Source organism: Oryctolagus cuniculus, unplaced genomic scaffold (assembly GCF_964237555.1).
Source record: "Oryctolagus cuniculus unplaced genomic scaffold, mOryCun1.1 SCAFFOLD_79, whole genome shotgun sequence".
Classification (NCBI taxonomy): Eukaryota; Metazoa; Chordata; class Mammalia; order Lagomorpha; family Leporidae; genus Oryctolagus; species Oryctolagus cuniculus.
This window is the reverse complement of record NW_027208262.1, coordinates 438,244-457,335: the sequence shown is the minus strand read 5'-3', so window position 1 is coordinate 457,335 and position 19,092 is coordinate 438,244.

Below are 19,092 nucleotides of genomic sequence, written 5' to 3'. Positions count from 1 at the left end.
GTTGCATTTTCTTTAAAGTTAAAATAACAGGAGCTACCTCCATTTTTCTGGAAACATAAAATTCAGGAAACATCACCTGGTATAAAATAAATGTTAGCAATTATTATTATTATCTATTCACATTTTCCTAAATAAAGGTATTTAAATATCTGTGCCTTTATGCTTAATGTTGTAGTGTACACATTTAGATACAACTCAAAATTTATTTGAAATTATATACATTCAAGTTTTGTAAAACTTCATATTTTGCTTGACATGGTAACTCAAACTAGATTCAATTCCTTTTAATTTGATGAGTGAGCCATTTCTTATCTAATTCCCTGGATAATGTAACTTATTCACTCATTTGTGCTTTGTGATGATACCTGCCTCTTTGTCAAAACAGTAACTAAACTGCATCCTTTTTGGTCAAAAATAAATCAATAGAGTAAATTGGTATTTAAAGAAAGGGACTATTCTTTGGCAGTAATCTTAAACTAGCACATTGATGCACTTTGGTAAGTGCATTGGAGACTTGCTGATTGTGTATGTACATTTGTGAATGTATGTATGGTACATGGGTATGTGTGTGTGTGTGTGTGTGTGTGTGTGCTCAATTTAAAGCTACAATAAAATTGTAGCATTATCCAAAGAAATAATTCTAGAAAATCATAGTTTGCAATGATTTTTGCTCTTTGGAGATTATGATGTTTAGATGATGCCTAAAGTTTCTGTGAATTTTTTTCAGAATTCTAGTAATATACAACACTGAAATTCATAAAGAAGGGGAAAATAGTTGGGTTCAAAGATATCATTAGACTACAGAACCAATCAGCCATAATTCAGGCCTCCAAATTAAACTACTTGTATGAGAAAATTTAAGTAGTTGTACTGATGTCACATATTGTTTGCAAACAAATGTATCTTTTTAAAAATTATTTATCTATTTACTTATTTATTTGAAAGCCAGAGTTACACAGAGAGAGAAGAAGAGGCAGAAAGGAGAGAGGGAGGTCTTCCATCTGCTGGTTCACTCCCCAATTGGCTGCAATGACTAGAGCTGCACCGACCCAAAGCCAGGAGCCAGGAGCATCTTCTGGGTCCCCCATGCGAGTTCTGGGGCTCATGGACTTGGACCATCTTCCAGTGCTTTCCCAGGCCTTAGCAGAGAGGTGGCTCAGAAATGGAGCAGCTGGGACTCAAACTGGCATCCATTTGGGATGCTAGCACTGCCAGGCTGCAGCTTTACCCGCTATGCCACAGTGCCAACCCCAAATGTATATTAACATTACTGTATTTGGTAAACACATAACATTAGTGTTGAAAGAATAAATAATTATAAACCTCAGTGAAGGCAATTTGTCATTAGGTAACAAAACCATGCAATGCATTCAACTGAATTCTAGTCCAGATATTTTTTCATAAAGAAATTTTAAACAAAATTATATTGATGCCAAAATATTCACAATAGAATGATTCCCTGAAGTGCAAACATATGGTAATCATTTACATTGGATGATTGCTTGATAAAATACATCGATAAATTTCATGTAGTCTATCATTTAATAAATCCTTTAAATTAATTGAATTAGTTTGAGGATATGCTTTGAAGAGTGTCTATAAAAAGTGTAGGGCAATAATTTATACTGACAATCATAACTTCCCACACCCACCCATAACCCTCCTATTTCCTGCTCCCTCTCCCATCCCAGAAGATTACAAAATTGTATGAAGGACATTTGTACAGTAAACAAATATACTGATTTCCAATGCAATATTTGAATACTTGAAGCAGGAACGCTAAGTACTTCTTTGCCAAAATAACATGCATGTTTTGTCCAGTGTAAAACCCATTTGCCATCCCAATACACAAAGGGATTTGGGGCAAGAAGGAAAAAAGAAGTCCACACATGCAGAAATTTTAAGCAAAACAAAATAGAGAATGTATTTAGTTTCATGTAAATCACACGAGAATTAATAGTATTCTACCAATTTCCAACAAATATTTTAACTTTAATGATGAATGAATTTTCAGTTACATAGCAGAAAACTTCTACCCTCTCCCATAAAACTGAAAGAGAAACTTTTTAAAAGTAAAAACTGATGAAAGAATTCTGCAATACATGTTAATGTTAAGTAGCGCAGCAGAGTTTATTTAGAAATACAAACACACACACAGAAAATAAATACATTAAAATCTTACTGAATAGTCCAGTAATAGTTCAGGATCCAATATGTGTGCAAAAGATTCTGGATTTCCCAGTCACTTTGTATAGGAAATGATGTGCTTTGCTATGTAGCATGTAACTTTAGATTTCTGAACACCTCCACTTTGCTTCTTACCCTGAGTCCCAGCAAATACAGGAACACAGCTGTTGAGTCATTTATTTTCTGGATTTGGGAATATCAAAGAATTAATGAGTATAGAAAGTTGTACAGCAAAGACCAAGAATATCCAAGGGAGGTCAGGAAAATCAATTGAACAAGTCAAAATACTATGAATGTATACTGAATGCTCTGTTTTTAATATGCCTTACTTACCTAAAAAGACATGAGGGCTATTGCTCTCTCTCTTAATACAACTAAGGAGAAGATATCACCAATGCTCAAGAAAAATGAATACACAGCAGAGCTAATACAAAATCCCAAAAATCCAAAACAGAAAAACTGGATATGCACTCTTTACACATACAATGAAGTGGCAATGAAGTAGAACAAATCTAAAATTAGAAAAAAATCTTTTTTTAAAGATTTATTTATTTATTTTAAAGTCAGAATTACACAGAGAGAGGCAGAGAAGAGAGAGGGGTCTTCCATCCACTGGTTCACTCCCCAGTTGGCTGCAATGGCTAGAGTTGCACCGATCCAAAGCCAGTAGCAAGGAGCTTCTTCCAGGTCTCCCACATGGGTGCAGGGGCCAAGGACTTGGGCCATCTTCTACTGCTTTCCCAGGCTATAGCAGAGATCTGGATCCATATGAGATGCCAGCACTGCAAGTGGTGGCTCTACCCACTACGCCACACCGCTGGCCCCAAAAATTCTTGTCAAATTAAGAACATTTAACCTTTGTTTTAGAATGAATTATTAAAATATCTAAACTGGGGGAATACATAATTTCTTTCTTTCGAAATCAGAAGAGAAAAAGAACACTTCAAGGCTACTGTGACACCACACAGAAGGAATGGAGAATCATGACCTCAATTAGCCTAGGGACAGAATAAAAGGGAGGGAAATAGGAACAACAGAATTAAGATGAATAAGCTTTGACAGCTGAGAGAATCTGAATGTAAAGAAAAGGCATCCAGTTAACTGAACCAATAGAGATAAGTCTGAGAGGAAAAAACATTGTTAAGACATATTAATGGGGCCAGAGCTGTGGCTTAGTAAAGTAAAAAAAAACAAAAATTTGTCGTTAAATTATATAATTAAAAAAGATAAAAAAGATGTTCAATCTTAAGTCTCTACAGCATAAGATATACATCAATTTTCCCAGGTTCTATTTGCATTAATTAACAAAGTTTCATGGGTATAATCACTAGAGTGGCTCCAATAAGTCTTTTTATAAAAATTATTTTTTAGTTTGACAGGCAGAGTGGACAGTGAGAGAGAGAGACAGAGAGGAAGGTCTTCCTTTTTCTGTTGGTTTACCCCCCAGTGGCCGCTGCGGCCAGTGTGCTGCGGCCGGCACACTGCGCTGATCCAAAAGCAGGAGCGGGGTGCTTCCTCCTGATCTCCCATGCAGGTGCAGGGCCCAAGCACTTGGGCCATCCTCCACTGCACTCCTGGGCCATAGCAGAGAGCTGGACTGGAAGAGGAGCAACTGGGACAGAATCTGGTGCTCCCACCAGGACTAGAACTCGGTGTGCCTACACCGCAGGTGGAGGATTAGCCTATTGAGCCATGGCGCCTGTCTCCAATAAGTCTTAACCTGGGATGCAACTAAATTTAACAAGGATACTCAATAGGAATTTTAGAAGAATTCCCAAAATATGTTATCTGAATAAAAATAAGTACTTTACTTGGTACATCTCATATTAACTATACTATTGTCTAAATTTCCAATTGTCAGGTGTACTAAAAAAATCCCAGAAGCAGCACAGTTGGTCCAACATGATGAAGAATAAAATAAAGATTTTCAGTTACAACTTGCCTAGAGAAAATGAGAATTCACAGATCCCAGATTAAAATAGCCAAGAAGGCCCAATAAAAGAAAACTCAATGTATTCATACACTAACATTTATTACCTCAGATTTATTTAACAAAAAGGTGATTATTCCAGCTACATCCCATTAGGTAGCCCAATTTTACCTGCTAAATCCATTTAAAAAAAGCACCTCATGATATATTACTAAAATCATATTGCTATATGAAATCCACCATGTCCCCTGTACCTTATATTTAATGTTAACAGATCTGATGAAAATCAATAGATAAATGATGTGTCTTAACCAAGTGTGCAAAGGCATTTTGCTCCAAGTTTTTCCAAAAACCCCTCAGTTTAAGTTTGCCTTCACCTTGAAAAGACACTTCTGAGGTTTACAAATCAGTCCAGCTTCTTTGGGCCTCCCTCCAATGAAAGGGCTAAAATCCATCAAAATAAACTCTAGGGACTGTCCTTGTGCTCCCAGTGACTTTTTCACTCTAAGGGCTCACAAACCTTCTAAATTCTTTAGATCACCTGTGATGTCCATTAGTTCTCAAAGACTATGATGCAAGTAATTTCCCCTCTTGGAACCTTGTTATTAACTGTGTTGTATGAGAAATGAAGTCTCCTACACACCTTGTGCTTATGATTCTCCAAACCATGTTGCCTGCTAGGACTTTGGCCATGAATATAGGACAGCAATACCTGAACATGATTACTGAGATCTCCTTAATAAAGGATAGACTGGGGCCAGCACTGTGGTGCAGTGGTGTAATCCTTTACCTGCAATGCTGGCACCCCATATGAGCACCAGTTCTAGTCCCCATTTCTCCTTTTCCCATCCAGCTCTCTGCAATAGCCTGGGAAAGCAGTAGAAGCTGTTCCAAGTGCTTTGGTCCCTGCCAAAATATGGGAGACCTGGAAGCTCCTAGCTCAGATTGGCCCAGCTGCAGACATTGCAGTCATTAGGGGAGTAAATGAGCATATGGAAGACCTTTCTCTCTGTCTCTTCTTCTCACACTCTGTAAGTAAACCTGTCAACTACATAAATAAATTCTTTATATATATATTTACATTTATTTATATATTTATGTATATAAATATATTCATATATAAAATATATTATAATTTATCATACAATATATTATATAATATATAATTATAAACAGATAATATTATATAATTTATTATATGTATTATATATATATATATATATATATTATTGAGATGACTTCAATAGCCAGAGTGTGGCCAGGTTGAAACCAGGAGCTTTTCCTCTGATGTGTGTCCCAGGAACCCAGGTACTCGGAGCATCTTTCACTGCTTTTTCAATCCATTGGTAAGGAGCTGGATCAGAAATAATTATTTATATATAAATAACAAATTCATATATAATAATTATATACAATTATATATTTATAATAATTATATGCAATTCTATATTATGTATAGAAATATATAATATAATATATAATATAATATATATTATAATATATAAATATATATATGATGGACCAAAATATGGTATTCTCCATTTGGCAGAAGGGACAGGCTCCAATATCTACTGTCTATGACAGTATGTCAGCATAATGCAGGAGGTAACCCCTCTACCAAATAAGAAAAGCTATTTCAGTTCAGCTGGACATCATTCTGCTGACTGTTGACCTTATTACTGTTAGTCTGGATGCTTTCATTGGTTGCAATCCAGAGACCCAATTTTCCCATAGATATAAACATCAGCAAACATGAAAATTTGGTAAGAAAAGCTTAAACTGAGAGTTATGATTAATAACTATTTTAACAAAATTTCTCAGAACCCATCTAATCCAAACCTTGGACAATTGGAAGACATTGTACTTGGCCCACCCATAATCAAAATGGATTCTAAATCCTTCAACTGCAAGGAGAGTATCATAGACATTAATGCTCCAAACGGATCCAGTTCTCTGCTAATGTGTCTGGAAAAGCAGCACAGGGTGACTCAAATATTGGGGCTCCTGCACCCTTGTGAGAGACCTGGAAGAAGCCCCTGGCTCCTGATATCAGTCTGGCCTAGCCGCAGTCATTGCAGCCATTTGAGGAGTGAACAAACCAGGAGGAAGATCAATCTCTCCCATTCTCTCTATCTAGTGCTGCCTTTCAAATTCATAAAAGGATCTTTAAGAAAATAGATCACTTCAATAAATTTGCCATTGCTCAGTCATGATGACTTTTACTACCTTCAGTTCTTTTTCAAAAGATTTATTTATTGGAAAGGCAGATAGAGGAGCTGGTGGTTGTGGTGCAGTGGACAAAGCTGCTATCTGTTACATTGGCATCCTGTATGTGCACCAGTTCAAGTACCAGCTATTCCATTTCTGATCCAGCTCCTTACCAATGGACTGAAAAAGCAGGGAAAGATGGCCCAAGTGCCTGGGATGCTGCCACGCACATTGCAGGAAAAGCTCCTTGCTGCCATGCACATCGGAGGGAAAGCTCCTGGCTTCAACCTGGCCACACTCTGGCTATTAAAGTCATCTCAAAAATGAATTAGGTGGTGGAAGATTTCTGTCTCTCCCTCTCTCTGTAACTCTTTCAAGTAAGTAATTAAATATTTTAATATGATAAAAAAGGCAGAGACACACAGAGACAAAGAGAGAAGGAAAGAGAAGCAGAGAGATCTCCCATCTGCTGGTTCACTTTCTATATGGCTACCACTGTGCAAGACCAGGTTTCAAATCCCCATTGAGGTTACAGTTCTCCAAATTAGATGACAGGAAGGAAACAATTTGAGCTATTATACATTGCTTCCCAGGGATATTAACATGAAGCTGATTTGGAAGTGTAGTACCCAAAACTCAGATTAGCACTGCAATATAGGCTGTGGGCATCTGTTGTGACTGCTAACAAATTGGAAATCCTAGAGGAAAAATCAACAGATTCCTGGACATACACAATATACCAAAATTGAGTCATGAAGACACATAGAAAAGCTAAACAAACCAAAAACCAAGACAGAGATTGGATGAGTAATAAAGACCCTCCCAACAAGCAAAAGTCCAGGATCAGACAGCCTCACTATTGAATTCTACAGGACTTTTAAAGAACTAATGCTTCTCAAACTATTCAACACAATTGAAAGAGAGACAATCCTCTCAAACTCCTTCTATTAATCCTGCATCACCTTAATTCTTTAACTAGAAAAGATACAGTTGAGAGAGAGTACTATAGAAAAATATCCCTGATGGGGGCCAGTGCCATAGCACACTGGGTTGATCCTCCACCCGTGGAGACGGCATCCCCTATGGGTGCCAGTTCTGGTCCCGGTTGCTGCTATTCCAGTCCAGCTTTCTGCACTGGACTGGGAGGGCAGTGGAGGATGGCCCAAGTGCCTGGGTCCCTGCACCCGCATGGGTGACCAGGGAGATGCTCCTGACTCTGGCTTCCGATTGGACCAGCACTACCTGTTGGGCCATATGGAGCATAAACAAGCAGATAAAATACTTCTGTCTCTCTGCCTCTGCCTCTCCATCTCTGTAACTCAATCTTTCAAATAAATAATTCTTTTGAAAAGGTCAACAAACAATAAAGGCTGGTGGAGAGGGAGAGAAAAAGGTACCCTAACCCACTGTTGGTGGGAATGAAGCTAGTGCGACCATTATGGAAGGCAGTATCAAAGTTCCTCAGAAATCTGAAAACAAACATACCATGTGATCCTGCCATCTGACTACTGGGAATTTATCTGCATGAAATGAAATAGAATATGCACAGGCATGAGTTATCTGTACCCTCATGTTTATTACAGCTCAATTCACAATAGCTAACATGGAATCAACCCAGATGTCCATCAACTGGTGACTGGAACAAAAATATGAGCTATATATACAGTGTAAAATACTATTCAACCATAATTGAGAATGAAATCCCATCTTCTGTAACTAAATGGATGAACTGGAAACAAGTATGCTTCATGAAAGAAACCAGTCCCCAAAAGACAAATACCATATGTTTTCTCTGACTGGTGGTAATTAATATATAGACAACAAAAAGCAGCATATGAGTTAAATTGACATTTTGAGATTTGAGTATTGTTCATAGCACTTTTCTGTACTCTTTGATAGAGTAAACAACATATACTCATTGATATTTCTGCTACTACTTGCTGAATTCTTTACTTTGTAGAGGGTTAAAGCTTGTGATTCTAAAATAAAATCAAAGCATGCAGCTGTCAAAATTAAAAGAAAATAAAACAAGAAGGAGGGAGTTGGAAATATGAGACCAAGGGAAGATAGGATAGGATGTTATCAGTTTGCGCTTCAATCTGTATATATAAATTACATGAAATTTGTTCACTTAATATGCATTTAAAAATATAAACTTAACACTGGAAGAAAAAGACCTGAGATCAGTGTTTTCTGGATTACCACTAATAAAATTTAGTCTTCATTTATGTCTGACCATATTTAATTTCTTATTTATTTATTTTATAAGAAAATTAACATCACCATTCCTAACAAGTCCATCCTGCTTCATCCATATCTATCAGTTCCCACTATGCTAATAATTTCTCATGAACTTAAATCCATATCATCTTAAAAAGATGCAATGTGGGGCTGGTGCTGTGGCATAGCAGATAAAGTTGTTGCCTGCAGTGCTGGCAAGCCATGTGGGTGCCAGTTCAAGTCGTGGCTGCTCCACTTCTGAACCAGCTCTCTGCTATGTCCTGGGAAAGCATTAGAAGGTGGCCCAAGTCCTTGGGGCCTTGCACACATGTGAAAGACCCTGAAGAAGCTCCTGGCTTCAGATTGACACAGACCAGTCATTGCGGCCAACTGGGAGTAAACCAGCTGATGGAAGACCTCTCTGTCTCTGTCTGTCTCTCTCTCTCTCTCTACCTCTCCTCTATTTGTGCAACTCTTTCAAATAAATAAATTAATATTTAAGAAAAAAGCCTGATTCATGTTATTATTTATGTGTTTTAGAGGCTTTGCAGATGTTGATTACATGTGCCATGAAAACCCATTAAAATGCAAATCCTATAAGAGGCAACTCCATGTGCACTAAACTGGTAAAATCCAGTGCATGTGTTGAGAAAAACACACTAGCAATACATTTCAAAAAGCTGTGAAATATTATAAGTGGCTGTCAAAAGCTAAAAATCTGACAATGACTCATTATGTCATTTATTTATATATAATGCTGAGAAAATCAGAAGTATTTGTTAAAACTTCTGCTAAAATGCACTTGATTTATAATTTTTAAATGCATCTTTCCTAGATGTAATGCAATCCTGTACTACTTTAGAGTATCAGAAATTTAAAATGTTGGACTGGTGCTGTGGTGGAGCAGGTTAACACCCTGGACTGAAGTGCCAGCATCCCATATGGGGGCCGGTTCAATACTCAGCTGCTCCACTTCTGATCCTGCTCTCTGCTATGGCCTGGCAAAGTAGTAGAAGATGGCCCAAGTCTTTGGGCCCCTGTACCCATCTGGGAGACTGGGAACTAGCTCCTGGCTCCTGGCTTCAGATCAGCACAGCTCTGGCAGTTGCAATCAATTAGGGAGTGAACACCAGATGGAAGACCTCTCTCTTTCTCTCTGTCTATCCTCTCTGTCTGTAACTCGACTTGTACATAAATAAATAAATCTTTAAAACAATTAAGAAATTTAACATGTGAAAGGTTTTTAAAAATGTATTTCTTTATTGTGAGGCAGAGTTACAGATATAGAGAGGAAGAGATAGAGAGGTCTTCTATCAACTGGTTCACCCCTAAATGGCCAGAATGGCTGGAGCTGGGCCGATCTGAAGCCAGGTGCCAGAAGCCAGGAGCCAGCAGCTTCCTCCAGGTCTCTCACATGGGTGCAGGGGCCCAAGAACTCAGGGCATATTGCACTGCTTTCCTAGGCCATTAGTAAAGAGCTGGATTGGAAGTGCAGGAGCAGGGACTCAAACTGGTGCCCATGTGGGATGCTGGTGCTGCAGGTGGATGCTTAATCTACTATGCCACAGAGTGGGCCCAGGGAATGGTTTTAGGAAGACATCTTTCATGTAGACTAGGCTGCAATATTGCAAGGTAAGGTTTAGCTTTTATTCCCACACATCAGTATTCATCTTTTAGCAACTATAAATACTGAATATCATACATATAGACATAAATATAGGTAACTGCAGATTTTGTTGTCATTCTTTCTAATTCTCTTTTTAATGTCTGCTAATAGGTCATCTTATGGATTATTATATTGATGTTACCCATACACAACCATCAGGCATTTCCACTGTTGAATGTGTTTATGAGTACAGGTAGATTTGTGTGTACATGAATGCACATTTGATGGAGATAGCACTGACAGTAATACTGTGAGAAATCCTAACGCTGATTCCAAACTTTCTGTCCTCCGCAGAGATGGCTGTCATTGAAGTAGACCACAGGGCCCCTTTTGCTGTTATGGACTGAAATGTGCCTCCCTAAAACTCTAACACGGAAGTGCTAACCAGCAACATGACTCTACCTGAAGAAAGTGCTTTTAAGCAGATCAAATGGTAGATGTGTCTGTCACATCGGAGAAAGGCTTCTGGAAAAATCGAGCCTATTTAAGCACCTTGATCTGATATTTTCAAGCTCTACAACTCTGAGAAGTAAAATTCCATGATTTAAATCATATTCTCTGTGGTATTTTCTTAGCAAATTAATATATCCTCATTTCTGCCAGCATTTTCTATTGTCATCCAGAAGGTCCTAGTGATTAGCAGAGAAATATAGAAACTAAAAACTGTGATTTTAGATTACCAAGTATCTACTAACACAAAAAGATCCCAGAAGCCACCTACTACCATCCTCCAGGACCCAGAAAAAAAACAGGAAGGAGTCAAGTTGCAGGGCAGTAGAAAAAAGTGAATAATGAAAGATCACAGCAGAAGTAAATAAGGAAGGGTTTGGTGCTGTGGTGTACTGGGTTAAAGCCTTGACCTGCTGTGCATGCATCCCATATGTTGCTGCTAGGAGACCAGGTGCTCCACTTCCAATCCAGCTCCCTACTAATGCACCTGGGAAATTGGTGGAAGATGGACCATGTTCTACGGTGCTGGCACCCACATGAGAGACTTGGAAGAAGCATCTGGCCTTTCCAATAAATAAATAAATCTTAAAAATATAGAAACAGTGTTAGCACTGTTGGAAAACAGACTCATAGTTCAATGTAAAAGTATAGGCAGCTGAAATAAACCGACTTTTCTACAGGCAACTCCTATTTAACAAAGGAAAGAAAACAAACAGGAGAAAGAAGAACCCCTTTAGCATATGGTTTAAAGGAAAGTGATTATCCATATGTAGAAGCCTGAAAATATACCCAAAACCTCATACACTATGTAAAAGCAACTCAAGGTGAATTAAAAGTCTAAATATAAAGCCAGAAACTAAGTAAACATATGAGAAACTATAAAACATAAGCATAGACAACAGTTTTGGGTAAGATTCCAAAAGCACAAGTAACAAAAATAAAATATAGAAATTTGAGCATATCATATTAAGATACATCTTCACAACAAAGTATTCAACAGAGTAAAGATACAATGGACAGAATGGTAGGAAACATTGAAAACTCTGACTATGACAAAAGATTGATAGCCATAACATACATATATTGAACTGGGAAAAACTCCAAATAAGAAGCAAAATGTACAGCTAAGAAATGGGCAAGGATCAGAACAGATGTTTCTCAGAAGAAGAAATCTCAATGGTCAAGACATAGATGAACATGCCCAATATCACTAGCCATTAGGGAAATGTAAATCAAAACCAATAGCAGACTCCATCTGTGGGAGAAGACAATGCTTGGGTTTTCATTTGTGCAACAAGTGGGTTTAGAGGACCCTGTTCACCATAAGAGGGCAGAGTCTACATGGAAGTAAGGAAACCTTAATGTTTTCCTAATGGGCTTGTTAAATTCTTGACCAGTGCCTATTACCTTTGCCGCAAACTTTCCAGTCTCACTACTTTCCTGCTTCTTCCTCTTCTCTGTGGCTTGCAAAAACAGTGTACCTTCTATATACGGAGGATACTTTTGTTTTGTTTTATTCCTCCTATCTCATGATGTTCCTCTAAGAAATCACAACCCTCCAAGTATTCATTAATTTATGCAGTCTGCAGTTTTCATGGGCTACTACATGGCAAAGTACTAGGTTAAAGGAAAGGTATAGGTCAGGAACTGAGCAAAGTTCACAATGATGAAGCCATTGGGGAAATGAACCTGATGGAAGACCTCTCTCTCTCTCTCTCTCTGCCTCTCCTTCTCTCTCTGTGTAACTCTGATTTTCAAATAAATAAATAAATCTTTAAAAACTAACAAAATATACTAAAAACCTGGTGGCAACACCTTTCTATCAGAACATGTGAAGCACTCAAACACAGTTTGTCCCAGAAAGTCAACCATAGGGCATATCTTCTACTGCACTTGTGGACATCTCTGAGGGGGGTAAGGGGCACTTATTTCTTCCCCTCTTCTTTCTTACCACTCTCACAGTTATAACTTCTATCGATGCTTCCAAAGACCAGTCTCTATGAAATTGTAGAACTAATATCCTCCTATGTCAAAAGTGTCATGGGTTTAAACACAGAACCCAAAATAAGATAAGTAACTGGCCTTCTTAATTACACAGTGTGGAATGTAAGATTCTCAGTGGAGCACTGGGTAATATAAAGTGCTGGGCAGAGAAAAACTGTTACTTATCTGTATTTATGATGCTGTAATTCTCCTCTTTATGCAAACTCAGATTAAAAGAGCTCCCGTTAGTGGGCAGCACTGTTGCATAGTGGGTAAAGCTACTGCCTGCCTTGTCAGCATCCTATATGGGTGCCGGTTGGGATCCTGGCTGCTGCACTTCCCATCCAGCTCTCTGCTGTGGACTGGGAAAACAGTAGAAGTTGGCCCAAATCCCTCATCTCCTGCACCCACCTATGAGACCTGGACAAAGTTCTGCCTTTCAAATAAATAAATAATTATTTAAAAAAACAGCTTCATCTCAGAAGGAGCTCCTGGCTACTGGCTCCAAATTGGCATACCTCCAGCTATTGCTGCCAATTGGGGAATGAACCATCGGATGGAAGACCTCTCTCTCTTTCTCTCTCTCTCTCCTCTCTCTGTGTAACTCTTTCAAATGAATAAATAAATCTTTAAAAAAGTAGCTCCAGTTATTGACAACACAGTAGACTTGCATTAATTTTAGTTCCCTTCTCACTTTGCAAAGGGATCAGTGGCAGGTCAAAACAGTTGACAGCCTTGCTAACAGGAGAAGAGATAGCTGAAGACAGAAAATGAAAAGCAGCCAAATACATCATCAAAGAAAGAGAAGTGGACCCCATCCAACACAAGCCTTTAAAAGTGGATGCTCACAATTAATGTGTGAAACAGCTGCCCACTGAAATCTTGTCTAGGGAGGGAAGATGTCCTAAGTTCTGCTTTTGTAAACTCCAGTCATAAATCTGTCCTAATAAATCTGTCCCTGGCATCTCTTTTACAAACATACTGGACCCACTGACCATTGGAAATGTGGTTCTAATCATGTAGGCTGCCATTTAAACCCACCAATGCTGTAACAGCTAAGAAACTTGAATTTGATGCTCAATTCTCAGGAAATCATTCCAGCTGAGCCTAGGGCCATTAATAGAAACTCCTTGGATCCTCCACTGTCTCTGTGACTGTTTGAAAGAAGGGAGATTTCCCACCCCATGTTTCTGGAACAGCTTCAAATTCCACATTGGAAAAATTTGATAATTAATACTTGAGAGGGATCAACACACAAAGCAGCTATTCACGCTTCACACTGCTCCCCACCAGGAAGATGAGGTGCAGGATGAGAGCAGTGGGGCAGATCCTAGACAGATCCTCCTGCCCACCCCTCTGCTGCCCCAAGCTCCCTCCTGAGGGCCATCCAGCCCCACCCTGCAGGAACCAGCCCAGGAAACATCAAGAGACAAGGCAGACTGCATTCTGAGACCACCCACAGTGGGAACCCGGCTTATTTAACTGTGGAGATCAGGAGTCTTTCTGCCTTCCTTCCCTGTGAGTGCAGGTTCCCAGAACGCTGCCCCCTCTCTCCTGTAACCACTAAATAAAGCACATTAGGGACAGTTTAGGTGAGGTACTGCAGGAGAGAGTCCGGGCACTTTGAGCCTGGGAAATAGAGGTGGGAGACAGAGCAGCCCGGGTCCCAGCCCTGACCTCGGGAGAAGCTGCCAGGATCGCTGGCACACTTCTCCCACATGTGTCTCCGCCCCTTCCTGCATGCCAAACCTGCAGCAGAAAGTCCCTGGAGCAGGTACCCTTTCTTCCAGATACACGGGGAGTGAAATTGGGAGTGTGGGGAAGAGAGTCCCTGGCATGTGGGACCCACAGTTGGTGGATGAAGAGGGAAGAAGCAGCAGGAGGCAGGCTCAGGGTGAGCACTCGGAAACTGCCTGGGATCGCACGTGCAGAGCAGGAGTTGCAGTAAATGCCAGAGAAGGAGCAGCATAGCCCCCAGGGTTGACACTGATCAAGGAATGAACTCCCCTGGTCCAACTCTGAGCCCCAGGGACAGGCAGTGGCAGGTGCATGCCCACAGGTATTTGGAAAGCAGAATACCTCGGAGCTACTGGGAACTCTGGGAAATGGAGTCCAGGCTGCAGCATCCCTAGAGACACCAGCTGTTCCTCCGAAAAGCTGCAGTCAGGGGTGGGTGCCCACAACCAGAGGGCATTTGCTTTTGTTAAGTCCCTCCTTCCTTTCCTTCACACACCAAAATCTCAGGGATCAGTTGCTGTTCCTTTCCTGCATCAAATCTGAAAGAGTGACACTCACTTCTGCTAACTGACCCCAAATCCTGGCTCCCTCATAACCTCTGTCTCTTCCAGAAAAATCTTATTTACTACTTTGGCCCTAGAAATCATAAATGACTATGATAGAATGTAACTTTTAACAGAGGTGTAGAAGGCATGGTTTAATATCCAGTTTTGAGAATACAATTTTCATTTCTGTTTTATTGATGTTTATACTTCTTTTAAGATTCATTTTTTTATTTAGAAGTCAGAGTTACAGAGAAGGAGAGGCACAGAGAGAGAGAGAGAGAGAGAGGTGTTTTCCATCTCCTGCTTCACTCCTCAATTGGCAGCAGCAGCACAGCGCTGACCCCTTATAGTTCTTTACAAATCATTTTACACTGTCTTTTTATTCATCTAGTAAAGAGACAGAAGAATGGACACAGAGCTAACTCTGTCCAAAATCTTGCTTGTATTGCATCAGAATACAAAATTTGGGAAGGAAGAAGGCAAAACTGACTCAGACCCAGAAAACATGTAGGAAACTGCCACTCAAGAAACCAAAAGTCAGCTGAGGCACCCAAAACAATGACAGCAAGCCAGAATTGGAGCAAGCCAACAGCTGTGCCCTGATTGAAAAAGACCATTCCTCTTGTGACCTGAACTCAATATTGCCAGCTCAAAACAAAAGCTCACATCAGAAAATTCATTACAAACCATGATACATAAGAAAAAAGAGAAAAAAGCCAAAGAAATGCAAAAATCCATAATGATATTGGGCTTGATTTAGTCGCAGGGAAACCGGCCGTTCCCGGATTCATTCACCCCTCCAGCTGACTGCTTGTGGAATTCTGACTGAATTAACCTGAAAATCACAGTGAAACTCAGTTTGGAGGCAATTAATATCTGTCACCTCAGCCAAAGTGTTCCATTTGATTTTCCAAAACACAAAAACTCACCTTGGTCATGTTGCCTGAAAATTTGTAAGCTTCAAACACCTATTAGTTGTCTTTTTTAATTCATAATGGCTACTCTGTCCAAACTCTTGTTTGTATGGTGTCAGAATACAAAATTTGGGAAGGAAGAAGGCAAAACCAACTCAGACCCAGAAAACATTTAGGAAATTGCCGCTCAAGAAACCAAAAGTCAGCTGAGGCACCCAAAACAATGACAGCAAGCCAGAATTGGAGCAAGCCAACAGCTGTGCCCTGTTTGAAAAAGACCATTCCTCTGTTACCCTGAACTCCATATTGCCGCCTCAAAACCAAAGCTCATATCAGAAAATTCATTACAAACCATGATAAATAAGGGAAATGTGGAAAAACCAAAGAAATGGAAGAGTCCTTTGTAATATTGGACTGGATTTAGACACAAGGAAACTGGCTGTTTCCTGATTCGTCCCCCTTCCACAGACTGACTTTGGAATCTGATTGAATTCATCTCAAAATCGCACTCACACTCAATTTGGAGGGTATTAGTATCTGTCCCCTCAGCAGAAGGGTTCCATATCATTTTCGAAAACACAGAAACTCATCTTGGTCGTGTTGCCTGTAGATTTCTAATCCAAAAAGGACAATGTGCTGTTTTTTTTTTTTTTTCTTTCATAATGTCTACTCTGTCCAAAATCTTGCTTCTATTGCATCAGAATACAAAATTTGGGAATAAGAAGGCAAAACCGACTCAGACCCAGAAAATATGTAGGAAATTGCCACTCAAGAAACCACAAATCGGCTGAGGCACCCAAAACAATGACAGGAAGCCAGAATTGGAGCAAGCCAACAGCTGTGCCCTGTTTGAAAAAGACCATTCCTCTTGTGTCCTGAACTCCATATTGCAGCCTCAAAACCAAAGCTCACATTAGAAAATTCATTACAAACCATGATAAATAAGGGAAATGTGAAAAAGCCAAAGAAATGCAAGAGTCCTTTGTGATATTTGGCTGGATTTAGACACAAGGAAACGGACTGGTTCCAGATTCATTGCCCCCTTCCACAGACTGACTTTGGAATTCTGAGTGAATTGACCACAAAATCGCACTCACACTCAATTTTTAGGGAGTTAGAATCTGTCCCCTCAGGAAAAGGGTTCCATGTCATTTCCCAAACACAGAAACTCATATTGGTCGTGCTGCCTGTAGATTTCTACTCCCGAAAGGGCAATTTTCTGTGTTTTTTTTTTTTTCTTTCCTAATGGCCGAGGCACCCAAAACAAGGAAAGCAAGCCAGAATTGGAGCAAGCCAACAGCTGTGCCCTGATTGAAAAAGACCATTCCTCTCGTGCCCTGAACTCAATTTGCCAGCCTCAACACCAAAGCTCACATCAGAAAATTCATTACAAACCATGATAAATAAGAAAAACGAGAAAAAAGCCAAAGAAATGCAAGAATCCATAATGATATTGGGCTTAGGTTAATCGCAAGGAAACCGGCTGTTCCCGGATTCATCCACTGCTCCAGCTGACTGCCTGTGGAATTCTGACTGAATTAACCTGAAAATCGCAGGGAAACTCAGTTTGGAGGCAATTAATATCTTTCACCTTAGCCAAACTGTTTCATTTTATTTTGCAAAACACAAAAACTCACCTCGGTCGTGTTACCTGTAGAATATAATCTTCAAACGCCTATTTGTAGTGTTATTTTTATTTCATAATGGCTACTCTGTCCAAACTCTTGTTTGTATTGTGTCAGAATACAACATTTGGGAAGGAAGAAGGCAAAACAAACTCAGACCCAGAAAACATTTACGAAATTGCCGCTCAAGAAACCACAAATCGGCTGAGGCACTCAAAACTACGACAGCAAGCCAGAATTTGAGCAAGCCAACAGCTGTGCCCTGATTGAAAAAGAACCTTCCTCTTGTGCCCTGAACTCAATATACCAGCCTCAAAACCAAAGCTTACAACAGAAAATTCATTACAAACCATGATAAATAAGAAAAAGGAGAAAAAACCAAAAAAAATGCAAAAATCCATAATGATATTGTTCTTGATTAAGTTGCAAGGAAACCAGCTGTTCCCGGGTTCATCCACCCCTCCAGCTGACTGCCTGTGGAATTCTGACTGAATTAACCTGAAAATCGCAGTGCAACTCAGTTTGGAGGCAATTAATATCTGTCACTTCAGCCAACGTGTTGCATTTGATTTTCCAAAACACAAAACCTCACCTTGGTCGTGTTACCTGTAGATTTCTAAGGTTCAAACGCCTATTTGTTGTCTTTTTTAATTCATAATGGCTACTCTGTCCAAACTCTTGTTTGTATTGCGTCAGAATACAACATTTGGGAAGGAAGAAGGCAAAACCAACTCAGACCCAGAAAACATTTAGGAAATTGCCGCTCAAGAAATACAAATCGGCTGAGGCACCCAAAACAATGACAGCAAGCCAGAATTGGAGCAAGCCAACAGCTTTACCCTTTTTGAAAAAGAACCTTCCTCTTGTGCCCTGAACTTCATATTGCAGCCTCAAAACCAAAGCTCACATCAGAAAATTCATTACAAACCATGATAAATTAGAGAAAAGAGAAAAAAGCCAAAGAAATACAAGAAACCATAATGATATTGGGCTTGATTTAGTCGCAAGGAAACCGGCTGTTCCCGGATTCATCCACTGCTCCAGCTGACTGCCTGTGGAATTCTGACTGAATTAACCTGAAAATCGCAGGGAAACTCAGTTTGGAGGCAATTAATATCTGTCACCTCAGCCAAAGTGTTCCATTTGATTTTCCAAAAGACAAAACCTCACCTTGGTCGTGTTTCCTGTAGATTTCTATGCTTCAAATGCCTATTTGTTTTGTGTTTTATTTCATAATGGCTACTCTGCCCACAGTCTTGTTTGTATGGCGTCAGAATACAAAATTTGGGAAGGAAGAAGGGAAAAGCAAGTCAGACCCAGAAAACATTTAGGAAATTGAGGCTCAAGAAACCACAAATCGGCTGAGGCACCCAAAACAATGACAGTAAGCCAGAATTGAAGCAGGCCAACAGCTTTGCCCTGTTTGAAAAAGACCATTCCTCTCGTGCCCTGAACTCAATATGCCACCCTGAAAACCACAGCTCAAATCAGAAAATTCATTACAAACCATGATAAATAAGAAAAAGGAGAAAAAAGCCAAAGAAATGGAAGAATCCATAATGAAATCGGAGTTGATATAGTCGCAAGGAAACCGGCTGTTCCCGGATTCATCCACTGCTCCAGCTGA